The sequence below is a fragment of the Elaeis guineensis genome, chromosome 3 (assembly GCF_000442705.2).
Source record: "Elaeis guineensis isolate ETL-2024a chromosome 3, EG11, whole genome shotgun sequence".
Classification (NCBI taxonomy): domain Eukaryota; kingdom Viridiplantae; phylum Streptophyta; class Magnoliopsida; order Arecales; family Arecaceae; genus Elaeis; species Elaeis guineensis.
The window spans coordinates 6,566,664-6,581,157 of NC_025995.2; the positions used below are offsets into that span (position 1 = coordinate 6,566,664).

At 38.5% G+C, this 14,494-nt stretch overlaps 1 pseudogene; it reads right to left on the reverse strand.

Annotated features, from left to right (window-relative positions):
* Window positions 1-2,484: 2,484 nt before the first annotated feature.
* Window positions 2,485-3,839, reverse strand: LOC105042347 (uncharacterized; annotated as a pseudogene).
* Window positions 3,840-14,494: the final 10,655 nt, after the last annotated feature.

Sequence of the window (14,494 nt, forward strand, 5' to 3'; positions counted from 1 at the left end):
AAATAGGAACATAAAACAAATGCTTAGCGAACAAGAATTGATCCAGGTACTTTTTGTCCATAAAAATTGATGCCCCCATCAAATGGCTAACTCTTTTTCCAAGGCAATATCTTATCTCCAACCTATCTAAGTGAAATCATTCTTTTCTGCCCCAATTCCCCAAATAAAATGTAGTTCAATTATCTATTCAATTTCCTTTTTCAAAAAAAGGGACATTGGAATTTAATTAACATAACACAAGATCTAAAGATCCAAACTGCTTGAGAAATCAACTGGTGCAACTTTTCTATACTAGACCAGATGTTAGATCTTCCATTAAATTATCAACTCCCACACATGAACTTAAGAGCTGGCCAGCATGGTATGGTCCATATTATGCTTGTTGCTACCAAGCACAAACATGATTTGGAACCTAATAGCATGGAATAGTAGAAAATTATGCCAATGCTAGGATGGCCTGCCGCCTGCATGTGGCACTTCAATTTTTGCTCCCATCCATGGTACCAAAGTTAACCATTTGAAAACATATAACAGCAATCATCATTTTACACGCTATAGCCTCATCAACAGCTTGTAAATAGCTGAAGAGTGCCATTTGTATGTATTTCCCAACTCACCTTTAACATAGATTCCCCACAATAGGACATCGGCAGCACAGTCAACTCAACATCTTCCCCTTTGATTCCCCAACCCACCAATGCCCCCAGCACCCCTTCCCCCGGGACAGCACGCACGCACGCGCATGCACGCGCATGCACACGCACAAAAAGAGAGAGAGAGAGAGGGGTTAGGAACCAATGTTAAGAGCCAAAACTTTAATTGCACTATAGCTCTAGCTAAATGCCCAGCTCTTTTCCCTTTCAGTACTTAACTGAGGTCTAAACTTCTAAATCTCAACCATCAACCTTCACAAAACTTTTAAAGCTATGATCATTCCATCTTACTTGCTTTCAGATATCTTCCTTCCGAGGCCAGGGTAATTCAACTAACTTTTCAAACTTAGAAATTGACATTTAGAAAAATTATATGCAGCACAATTTCTATTTTATATGTTGCATGTTGAGTACCCCATGACAGAATATACACACCTCTATGCTGAAGGAGGTATGCATCAAAAGTCAAAACAATCAACATCTCCCTTCAATGGATAGGAGTGTAGGATTTCATCCCGAAATCTACAATAAGCAATGAGACATTGCAAGGCATGATAACAGAGCATATATTTGTTGTCTCCGGATATTGTATATTGTGTTGTCTGGGTAACATGTATTTTCTAAATAATGTTATGTCATATTAATTTGTTTATAAACTATGTATCTAGTGCAATATGTGTTTTTTATGACATTCATTTATAACAGCAATGCATCTTCATGAATTCACGGTTATGATGCTTACAGTGATTAAATACACATCCTAATGGTCCAAAGCATCTATCTGTATGATAAAAATACAACTTCACACATTGATTGAGTTGTGGGTCGAGGTATTCGAGCATCGACTCAGCATCATACAATATAAGTAACATGATCAGCCTTCACCAGTACGAGTATAAAGAGCAAACTTCGAAATGGCCAACAAATATGTCAAGGCTCAGGAGCATTGCTAGTACAACAACAAAAGATCCATATCTTCCAAAGAAACTAAATGAACTTTTTCCCTATCTTCACTATCCCCCCAAAGAAATGTGTCGAAGCCACTCCCAATAAGAATGAATGCAAATTAAAAGTCGTAGTTAGTGAACAAGTTTATAAATGCATAACACTTATCAATACAAAATTACAAATTCTCCTCCATCAATAGCTAACTCCTTTTTTTTTTCCAAGACAACTACCTTATCTCCATTTTTTTCTAAGTGAAGTCATTGTTTTCTTCTCCAATCACTGAAATAAAAGAATTCCAAGTTTTTGTCCCTTTGTTTTTCTTACAAGATAGTCATATTCGAATTAGATTGACAAAGCACAACATGTAAAGATCCAAACTGCTTATGAAAGCAACCCTAACAACAATATTTCTGCACTAAACCAGAATTAGACATTCCCCTGGATTGCCAACTCCTCTTTATGGATTTAAGAGCCTGTTAGCAGGGCACAATGCATATCATACCAGTTCTTGCCAAGCATTCACATGATTTATGATGAATCAGCACAGAATAACAGGAACCATACCACTGCCAGGTTAGCATGCCATTAGCACATGATACTTCAATCTGTTCTCCCACCCATGCCACCAACAGTGACCGCTTAAAAATTTTATGCCCACAACCGTCATTTTTTCACACTATAGCCTTGTCAACAGCCCCGTGAACAGCTGCAAGGTCCTATGCCCCCAAAGCATCTTGAAAATAAAATAAATGTATAGCATGGTTTACAAAATTAGGCTAAATCATCTGATTAATAGAAGCCAAATTGTTAAGAAAATTTCCAAGGTTAAAAAATCACTATTTACTTTTCCTTGCATATGAAACAGCAGCAATTCTTGGTTAAGTTGTCCAACAATTCCAGAGAAATTCTTTTAAAAACTGCTGATAAAATAAATATACCATAAACTTGGATGATAAACCTACATGTAACAATAAACATGAGTAACTAGTCCCTGCAAACGGTTAAGCAAAAACTCAAAAGACTCACCTTACCTCAGCTTCTTCAACCTATAAAACCATTACCAGTTCTTAATCTCATGTATGCTATAAATTTCAGACCAATGGCATTATTCATTCATTAATGTATCCCTCCTTGCGGCCTTCAAATCCTGGGCGCATGAGCTTCTTCTCCCTCTTCTCAATCCGCCTCATCTTCTTCTGATGGATCCTCTCCTTTATATTCTCAGTCCTCTTCTTCTTCTTCTCCACCCTGAGCTTCTCCACACTCTCCATCCTCTCCTTCCACTTCTCTGCGTGCTTCTGCTGCCTCTTCTTCTCCTTCTTTATACTCTCCTTCAATAGCTTGGGATCATCATGAACCTTAACCCCAGCAGCACTACTCACTGCAGCCTTCCAAGATTGCTTCTTCGAAACCTTCTCCCCCTTCCCTGGGTCCTTCTTCGCCTCCTCGAGCTTCTTCGCCCTCTCCAAGGCCTGCTGCTTGGAAAGCTTCTTCTTTTTCTTCTTCTTGTCGTCCTCGGTTCCAACCTTGACCTGACCGAATATCAAATCGGCTGAAGCAGGATCTCTTCCTCTCTCTGGCTTCGCCTTCTTTTTATTGCCCTTCTCCTCTTCCGACTCCTCGTCCCGCTTCCGCTTCCCCTGAGAAGACGGCTCCGCCTCTCCTCCTGCCTTCTTAATCTTAATCTTCTTATTTTTCTTGTTCTTTTTATTCTCTTTCTTCTCCTTTTTCTTCTCAGACGGCCGGGTGTTCCTATTGGACCGGAGCTCCTCGATCCGGTGGTGGAGGCGCTGCCGGAGCTCCTCATAGGTGACGGAGCGGTCGTCGGCGACGACAGGGCGGCTGATGTTCTCGTCAATCGGGAGCCTCGTCGCTGTCGCTGCCGCCGTCGGAGGATTTGTCGGCGGCCTCGAAGATGCTCTTCTTGCGGAGGTCGAGGGTGGTGGCGGAATTTTCGGGGTCAAGGCGGGCGCGGCGAGCCTTCTTGAGATTCTCGCGAGACTCTTTTTTGGCAGCGGCCTTGGCGGCCTTGCTGAGGCCCTGGAACCAGGGCTTGTCGTCGTCGGCGGGGAGGTAGAAGCGGGCGTGGATGAGCTTGACGAGGTGATTGAAGTAGGAGTAGCGCTGGATGAGAATTTTGAGTTCGCCGTCCCCCGACGCCAACGAGGGGCTGCCGCGTCGTCCCAACCTTCGTGTCAGCAACGCTTTCCACAGATCCAAGTCTGAGACCAACAGCATAAATCAATATATAAATTAAAGATGTATTTGTTTATATTTTTTAATTTTTAATTTTTAATTTTTAATTTTTAAAAAATATTTTTATTTTTTAAATTTTTATTATTAAATAAAAAAATAAAAAATATCTTGAATAACTATATAGCTATAAAAGAAAAAGTAACGTTTGGAGACGGTAGATGAAGAGCTCGATGAGAAAGAAGGATTCAGGAAATGAGGGAGAAGGAGATAGGAAGGTGAAGAGCTCGACGAGGAAAAAAAATTTGAATTTTTTACTTTTGAGTTTGACGTTTTAGATATGTGGAAGCAAAAAAAATAGAAAAGTAAATTTTGAAAAGAAAAAATTTTTTGTTTTATATATAAAATAATTATTTTAATTTTTTTATTTTTATTTTTTATTTTTCATGATATTATCAAATATTATTTTTTTAATTTTATTTTTTTTAAAATTAAAAAATAAAAAAATATATATTGTTAATGACTAAACAAATACAACCTAAATTAAGAGGGCAGAAAAAAAAACCCTCAATAACTAGCAGCTGCGATTCAATTGCTCTCTTTGAACCAAGTGCAGATCAGAATTGTAGGAATGAGGCGAGCATAATAATTCGACTGCACATAGAACCCCAATAAGTAAACCACACTGAAGTAGCTGTGCTGTAAGATTTCAGTAATAGAGACGTAGAAACCCTAGTAGACATTGAAAGCATAAGTTTAGGAACATTTGAACTTGCGAAATGATCCGAAGCACCAAAAAAATATATATAAATTATTAAAATTTGACATCTTGAGATTTGGTCCACATTGAGTCAACGATGAGGTCCGCGATGACGAACAGAGTCCAACGAGCCCAAGATCAGTCCAAAAAGAGTCCAGATGGAGAAGTTACGTGCGAAAGAAATCCAAAGGATGTAGTACGGCCCACGAGGTGGCAGAGGCCACGGCGGTGCAGCACACACAGCGGCGCACAGCCCGACCGCAAGCGCACGGCCCAGCATGCGGACGCACGGACGCACGTGGTGCACAGCCTAGGCTCGAGCGGGCGCCTGCGGTGCACACAGCACGGCCTGCGCGGTTTTCCTACGCAGTCCACATGCGGTGCATGGACCGATGGTCCATGGGGATCTGCGTGGATCGGGTGGGTATTTCTCCTGAGTTTCGTGCGGTTCATGGTGGACTGACGGGTGTTTTTGGCTGGTTTCTCAGGGTTCATGATGGGTTCTCGTGGATCGGTGCATGATCAGACGGTCTGTAGGGCTTGCAGTCAAGATCCAATGCTTCAGAGGCATGTTTGGGTGATCTGAGGAGTCCTAATTTGTATTGGAGTCAGGATTGGATCGATCTAAGATCTTTAAAGAGACCTTGTGGCAACAGAGATTCATGGTAGCAGTGGTGTGTTCGGTCGGGGATCTAGAGCAGTAGTAGATCGAGAGGAGCTGACACAAAGTAGAGGCAGGGGTGCTTCAGGCAGATTGTCAAGCAGCGGACAACGGTTGCTTCAGGAGTTCAAAGAGATCTTCCTTAAGAGAGCTTTTGGAAGAAAGAGCTTCTTGTGAGGGAAAGATTGGATGTACGAGAGTTGAGGGTGTGATCTCCTCCTGTAATTTTCTCTTTTCTCATAGTGAAGCTTGCATGCTCCGTGGAGGTGAGCTTTTTGGCTGATCTACATATTTGATTGTTTCTATTTTATTTTTTCTTTCTTCCTACTGCGACGCGTGGTATCGAAAAGGTTCTATGGAGTTGGTGTCCTGATAAGACATCCCCAACAAGTGGTATCAGAGTGAGGCAATAGCAGAACACAGATTGCAGCGATGGTGAGCAAGATTGAAGATAGAGAAGACATGCTCAATCAAGATGGAGATCAATAAGTTTGATGGAAAAAGTAATTTCTCCTTGTAGCAGGCAAGAGTGAAGGATATGCTCATCCAATAAGAATTGATCGATACTCTCTTGTACAAGGAGAAGCCGACTACCATGGTGGTGCAGGGTTGAAGGCGGCTCCAGATGGAGGTGGTGAGTATAATCTATTTGTACTTAGTGGATGGGGTAGTGATCCATATGCGTAGCGAGACTTCTCCGACGATACTATGGTCGAAGCTCGAGGAATTATACATGACGAAGTCTCTCACCAACACTCTCTTCCTTTGGAGACAGTTCTACCAACTGCAGATGACTTAGGGACAGAGCATGCAGGAGCATCTCAGTCACTTTCAGAAAATCCTCACCGACCTCCTCAGTGTTTGCGAGAAAGTTGAGGAGAAGATCAGGACGTTGGTCTTGCTAGCGTCACTTCTCCCTTCGTATGAGTCCTTGGTGATACTCTTCTAGTGGAGAAGAGCACCATCAAGATAAATGAGGTTACTGCAGCGATTCTTCAAAATGAGATTCTCAGGAAGAAGAACTCAGCTTCGAGCTCAGGTGGCAGCAGCTCAGCTTTGGTAGTTTCTAAAAGAGTAGGAGGCGGTAGACGGAGCGACAGAAGATCACGATGAGGGCAATCAAAGTCCAGGATGAGGGATTTGAGCTAGATCAGATGTTATCGGTCTGACGAGTTGGGGTATCTAACCAGAGATTACTCTCAAGTTAGGGATCAGATGAGGGCGACTGCAGCGATGGCTAGTATCGAGTCAAAGGATGATGTCCTAAAAATATCTGATGAGGTATCTACTTATTTTCAATAGTAAATTTTAGATTCTGCATACACCTATCATATATGTTACAGAGAGGAGCAGTTTGACTCCTTAGAAAATAATAAGCACATTGTTTATCTAACGGATGGATCGAGCAATGCGATCAGAGGCATCAAGACAGTCAGCTGGAGGACACATGATGGTGTAATGAGGAGATTGAGGAAGGTCCTATACATACCCAATTTTAGATGAAATCTTATCTCACTGAGCAGACTAGATTCGAGAGACTACAGGATGGTAGCTAGTGGAGAAATCTTAAAGGTATTGCATGGTGATAAGATTATTCTGAAAGAAAAGAAGAGGACAAGAGGACATTACTATTTGGCGGAGAGCCCAATGCAAAGTGGAGCTTCAGAAGTCAGGAGGAGCCCAGAGCAAGGTAGAGCTCCAGGTGGAAGTGGATCGGGTACGAGATGCGAAATTCAGGAGGATCAGAGACGATATCGCAGGGTAAGATTCCTATTACCATAGAATAATACCCCAAGCAGATTTCAAGTCAGCAGAAGCACAGCATAAGATGGAGATGGGATCGAGCGGCCTAGTTCGACTCCCATATTTGTTCATCCATGATTACAGCAACTGATTGCCCTAAGGCATGAGGGTGAGGAGATCCAAAAGCTCTCAAAGTTAGGAGGAGGTCGAATGTCGAATCGAGGTAAAAATTATTAAGATTTGATATCTCGAGATTCGATCCATATTGAGCCCACAGTGGGGTCTGCGATGACGAAGGGAGTCCAATGAGCCTAAGATCAACCCAAATGGAGTCTAGATGGAGAAATTACATGCGGAAGAAGTCCGAAGGAGGTGTGAGCACACATGGTGGCTTGCGGTCCAGCGCGCGGATGCATGGGCATGTATGATGTGTGGCCCAGGCTCGAGCGGGCGTGCATAGTGCGGCCCACGCAATTTTCCCATGCGATCCATTATGGTGCATAGACCGACAGTCCATGGAGATCTGCATAGACCAGGCCGATGTTTCTTCTGGGTTTCATGCAGTCCATGGTGGACCAGCAGGCATTTCTGACTGGTTTCTCACGGGCTACGATGGGTTCTCATGGACCGATGCGTGATTGGACGGTCTGTAGGGCTTGTGGTCAAGATCCAATGCTTCAAAGGCATGTTTGGATGATCTGAGGAGTCCTATTTTGCATTGGAGTTGGGATTGGATTAATCTGAGATCTTTAAAGAGACCCTATGGCAACAGAGATTCATGGTAGCAGTGGTGTGCTCAGCCAAGGATCCAGAGCAGTAGCAGACCGAGAGAAGCCGACAGAAAGCAGAGGCAGGGGTGCTTCGGTAGACTATCAGGTAGCGAATGACGGTCGCTTCAGGGGTTCAAAGGGATCTTTCTAGAGAGAGCTTTTGTGAGGGAGAGCTTTTTGTGAGGGAGAGATTGAGTGTACGAGAGTTGAGGGTATAATTTCTTCTTGTAATTTTTTTTTTATAGTGAAGCTTACATGCTCTATGGAGACGAGCCTTTTGGCTGATCCACGTATTTGATTATTTTTTATTTTATTTCTTCTTTCTTCCTACTGCGACGTGTGATATCGAAAAGATTCTGTGGAGGTGGTATACTGGCAAGACATCTCCAATATAAATTGTAGATGATCCAATCATTACCCATCTTACAAAAGCAAAGATCGATGTTGTGACCTTGAAGATACATATGATTAGAGCGAAACAGCTATAATAGACACATCAATCATAGAATTATTGCCATAAAACACAGAATCCAACTTGAACATCAGGTAGTGGAAAGCAATGAAAAAATATGATATTCTCCTCAAATAAAAAGCATGATGAACCAATATAAAAATAAATCACACTCTAAGCAGGGCTTCCAAATATAAAAATAGAAAATATGATACCATAAAACTAGCTCGATTGCATTTGCAGGTATGTGAGTGGCATGAAGATCATATAAGGTAGTATGTACCCCTAACCATACCACAAAGAATTCTACAAAAGGCACTGAAGATGATAATAAAAGTTTACTACATGCTCATAGGAGTTTTGTATTATGGTCCCAATAACATAGCCTGCAGTGATAGAGATGCAGAGATCAAGCTCAATAAGAAGGAAGTGATCTAAGGGTGAGGCTGATGGCAGTGACGTATGGGAATGATACAGGAAGAAGGTTGAGAACTCAACCAAAAGGAGTCGTAAGCTATTTGAGGCCTATGGGTAAAGCTGGAATCGGATCCGACCAGGTCAAGATTTTTAACAACCTAAATCTAACTCAAAAAAGTTGCAGGGTTCAAGCTAGGATAAAGTCCAATTTTTTGTCCCAAAATCTTTGAATGACCCTAGATCCGAGATTACCCTGAAACTCGATTCGGCTAGCTTGGATCTAAGCTTGAGCTTCTCCTCTAAGCCTTACTACAAAATAAGAGAGGGGAAGAGATAGAGAGTGGAGTCAGAAGAGATAGATTAGGAGAGAGAGAGAAGAGAGAGGTTAGGAGGGAGAGAGAGGAGAGAGATTGAGAGGGAAAGAGAACAAAGAGAGATTGGGAGGAAGAGAAAATTCAGAGAGATTGAGAGGGTGAGAGAATTGAGAAAGACTATGATAGACAATAGAGGATAGAGAATAAGAGGAAGAGACCGGATAGAAATCAGGAGGGAGTGTGTAAATTGAGAGAGAGATTAGGAGGGACTAGGGAGAGAGGAGGGAAAAGACATCAAAAAGAAGAGAAAGATGAGAAAGAAAAGAGAGGGGAGAGAGATTTGGTATAGGAGAGAGGGATAGAAAGATTAGGAGGGAGAGAGGAATTAAAGAAGAGAGAGAGAGCGATCAGAGAGTTGGGAAAGATAATTCAATTTGAGATTATAATTTAGTCATGAACAATATTCTTTATTTTTATAGTTGTGGATATATCTGACAACAAACGAAGATGGAAAAAATCATTTATTCTAATCTATGGTTGTAAAGTTGGCAGCAACTAGAAGAAGAAGAAAAAAATAATAAAAAGCAGTACATGAATATTAACATAGTTGGCCAAATATAAAGTTTCTTCAATTATAAAGGAGATTTTTCAATATCTTAACATTGGAGATACTTTTTTCACGGAAAAAAAAAAGCTTGTGGATCTCTAGAAATTCATAAATTTATTTTGCCTAACAATCTCTGGCCGGGGCTCGCTCTCTTTTTTTTTTTTTTGATATTTTATAGCAAAATTTTTTTGATTTTGGGACTATCTCAGCCATGCACATCTAAGATGGATAACTGCTTATAGAACTCCTATCACAACCTTAACCTCCAATTCATTTTATCTAATGTCAAAAAAATGCAATGCAATGTCCCCGCTATTGTGTTGTCTTTAATGATCTTTGCAGTCTTAGACCGGTAAGTTGAATAATGCCATCCATCTATGCTTAAGAAAATAGGTAGGATGTACTTCAATTAACCTATCATAAGATGTGAATTATTTTTTAGTACTAAGAACTTGGAGAAATGCTTTTGGGTAACTTTATTATTGCTGTGGTAGTGGTCTTTGGTGAAATGGAGTATAAGATAATTATGTTTTTCCTTCAATTTTGCTTTTGTAAGGGCTGATCCATGATATGGTTTATGCATGCACCTTTTTGGGTTGGGTAAATATTTCGTTCAATGGTTGACTTGCTTGACCATTTAGCCTTTCTCAAGTAATGGTTTGCATGCTTGTGCATGCACACACACAAAGTGATAGATTTTGGGAAACTAACAGATAAATGAAACCTAGAGCCTAAACAAAGGTTGGAGATTAAAAAGAAATTATTTTTAAAAAAAAAAGCCGAAGAAAGAAAACTAAATCTATGCAATTGGTGTGATTAATATACTTTTGATGTGCATACATTGGTTTTAGGTTATCAATAGCTATCAAATTATAAAATTTATATTACCTCCAAAAATAATCTATTCACATGCAACTAATGTGACAAATGCAACATTGATGACCATTTAGCACTATTTCATGATAACACATACTCATCACTCTCCTAGCAATATTTTATTTTTTAAATACACATTCTTTGCTAGTGCTTTTGTTATAACAAACTCTTTAGCTATAACTATAGGTTCTAATGTTACATGCAATCCTATCACATAAAGTACTAAATGCTGAATAAAGTCATTTTTGAATATGATGATTGAAATGTTGGAAGAAACAGATTTGGAAAAAAAAAATGAATAAGTTGTTTCCTTATTTTTATCTTTTTCTTAGGTTGTCTATCTCTTTCACATTTCTCTTCATTATTTTTTATATGTCTATTTTTTATTTTCAAATCATACAACTAATTTTTGGATAATTTTGATATTGCATTGTCATGTAGGAAACACCAAATATTGCATCTGACCTTACTCACATTGGATAATAGATACCTATTTTACCCTATTCCACTATTTAACATTATGGAAAGAATTGACTTTTTACCAAGAATATACTATGGTGCTCACAATTTGAGAATAGAAAAAATTGATATTTTTGATCCATGTTAATGGAGTTGCAATTATATAACACCCTAGTAGAATTTGTGATAAGTGAATATTTACCTATATATCGACATAATAAGAAAATTATACTATATTTTTTTCTCTTTTTAAACATTTATAACATCTATAATTATGTATCTTAATATTATTTTTAATATTATAGATATTGATTATTTTAAATTTCAATACTTGAAATTTTGACGCTCCTAACAGTCATCTCTTGACATCTATTCAGCATAGTCTAGGATGTGGGCTCCACATCTATATTATTGCATCAGGCAGCAGGATGATGATGAAGAATGCTGGAGATGGTGGAAGCACCTATGGGTGGCTTCCACAACTCACTTGATAATCCACGGAGCAACTTTAATCGGATTGCTTTTTGTACTTTTGGTGTTTTTCTCCAGCATTTCATTGACTATTAGTAAGTGATCTAGCCTACCAATAAAGAAACAAAGTAATATTATTTCTCCTCTTAATATTAAAATTTATCTAAAACTGTATATACCTACAAACTTCTTAAGATCTTTCTCCCATTTATTCCTTTTTACTTTCTTCCTCTCTTCTATAATATTGAGTGGAATGCATCTATGATTAATCCTTTACATGTTCTCAAAGAAAATGATGCAAACTAGAGAAAGAGTAAAGAGCTCGACATACCCATCAAATGAGATATTAAGATACCTTTGAAGGTGGAGAAGATATTCCATGCAACATCGAGACTAGATGATGATGAATCTTGGGGAGAGAATGGTGTCCTTATTGCTTAGATTGGGCCTAGTGCACTAAGCTGCAAAAGAATTCTTCTAATGCTAGCCACAATAACATTTAGGCCTATAAAATCATCCTTCCAGTTAACCTAGCTTTCGTGGATGCAAATAGCTTCTATATTGAAGTGATTTGTAAAACCACCAAAGTCCTATGTGCTCTAGAAACTTGGTCATTGATTATTCAAGTATATATGCACTTACAATCTAGGTAAGTGGTTTCAATTTCTAATATACTAATTACCCATTGCAATAGTTTTTATCATCAAATAAATTATGGTTATCCAGTTTAAAATTTTGCTAATAATGCAAGATAATAGAATTTTTACTAATTATACAATCAATATTGTCATGCTCGTGTCTGGAGATCATGAGCTAGGGATCATGCAACAGCCGTATACTCATAGAAAATTTTTTCTATAATTATGCAAGGTATCTCATCATAATATCATAAATAGATAATAGAATAAAAATAATAATTAAATTATTATTGTTCAAATCTTAATTCAAATAACTAAATCAAAACTGAATGTCAATGAAATCAAAATAAATATTTGACAAAGTCAATATTAAATAATATTTTTCATCAACTTTGATAATCCTAAATCAAATAAAGTAGGCTAACTCCATCTTTAATTGCACTCTCATAATAAAATTCACATCAAGCTAATTTTTTGAATCTGTAAAAAAAAATAAAAAATTTATCATGAGCTAAATAGCCCAGTAAGAAATGATTACATCTAACTAAATAAATCAGATAATAATTATATATATATATATATATATATATATATATATATATCGATTTACTATGATAACATAATATGTCAATTTAAAATTCAGATCTTAATGTAGCATATAACCATAACCTCAATTTTATCAAATTCTCATGTTCTTCTTATCAATCATGAGATATAACTATAATTTTTCTGTGGCAGGGTCATGACACCATGTATCATCTTGCGGAAAACTGCGTATCATTTTGTGGCATGTTGTGTTTCCCTTGCAACAAAATCATAACACCAGACATTATCTTGCGATAAACTGCATGTCATCTTACAGCGTATTCTTAGGAACCACAAATCATTCGATGGTTTATCGTGAATCTACAAGTGGCATATCATGTATCCACTTTTGACATAAATTCTTAGGATAAATAAATTGTCAATGTATTAACCCCACGTTAGTCAGATCTTTTACATAGCTAGGTTGACAATTTATATCATTATCCAGTTTTATATCTTATTTTGATAATAGTGTTGCTCCTAGATTAATTTTGATGATTACAAAGCAGATTGAAGGGATACAATCAATTGAAAAAGTCCTTATGCTCTTCAAGGGCAAAATCGTAATTTCACTAAAATCCTGATTTGATAGTACCATTTGGTAGAACAAATGATTTGAAATCTATTGGTGAAAATTTCATTGTGTTTGGACTAATATTTTTGAAGTTATGAAGGTTTGAAGTGCATGAGTCGACTCATGAGTCAACTCATGGCACTATGAGCTGAATGGCACGAAAAAATTCCCATGGCACGCTGGATTTTTGGCTTGGCACGACCTGTGAGTCGACTCATGAGTCGACCCACAAGGCATGAGTCGACTCATGAGTCGACCTCTGCTGATTTGAGCCGAAAAATCCAGAAATCAGATCTTCTGGTCTGTTGCAACAGAAGTCGACTCATGAGTCGACTCCTGAAGCATGAGTCGACTCATGAGTCGACCTCTGCGACGGGAAATGTCAGCAACGGCTATTTTTTTGCCCATTTTAATTGCCATTTATGCTTCCTAAAAATCCTCTAACGGCTCTTTATCTGCCTAAATTGTTTTCTCTTGCTACTAATGCCATAAAATGCTTAAAATGGTGAAAGAAAATTGCAGATTAAATAGCAGATCAAATTGCAAAGAAAAAGTGGTGGAAATCGGGAGATCAAACGTGAGATCAAAAGAGAAGAGAGGATCCTAAATCTGAGATCAACGAAATATTCAAGAAGAAGAGAGAGGATCCACAATATTCAAGAGAGTTTGTGAAAAAGAAAAGCAAGAGCATTCAAAGAGAGAATCTTTCAAGTCGATTGTTTTCAACCTTGATCTAGAGATCGTTCAAAGCTTTCAAGAGATCTTCAATCAACAATCAATCTCTTCTCAAGCGTTCAACCGTTCATTCATCTTGAGAAAATCTGAAAAAGGGGTTCTTCATTTGAGTAAAGCTTTTATTGTTATATTTGCTCATTTAAGGAGCTGTTATTGTATTCATCTGTGCTCTAAATATTCTTACTCTTTGTGAGTTTTTGCTCTTGTTTTTGGAGGATTTCCAAAACAAGGAAAGGTTGATCCGAACCTGAAATCGGAGTGTTTTGGGTTTGCTTGTACCCGGGAAACAAGTGTTCTAGCTTGGGATAGCTAGGGTCGGAGTTTCCGACGTCGTGTATTCTAGCTTGGGATAGCTAGTGTCGGAGTTTCCGACGTTTTGTATTCGGGTTGAATACAAAGGATAGTGGATTAAAATTCCCAAGTGGGATCTTGGGGAGTGGACGTAGGTGCAAGGTTAGCACCGAACCACTATAAATCCTTGTGTTTGTGGTGTGCTTTATCGCTTTATCTTATTTCTTTATTATATCCTTGCAATACTGCTTTAGTTAACTAATATTGATTTAAAGCCATTGTTTTGTTCTTCATAAGTTATCTGTTGGGCTTAAAATTTTTAGAAACCCAATTCACCCCCCCTCTTGG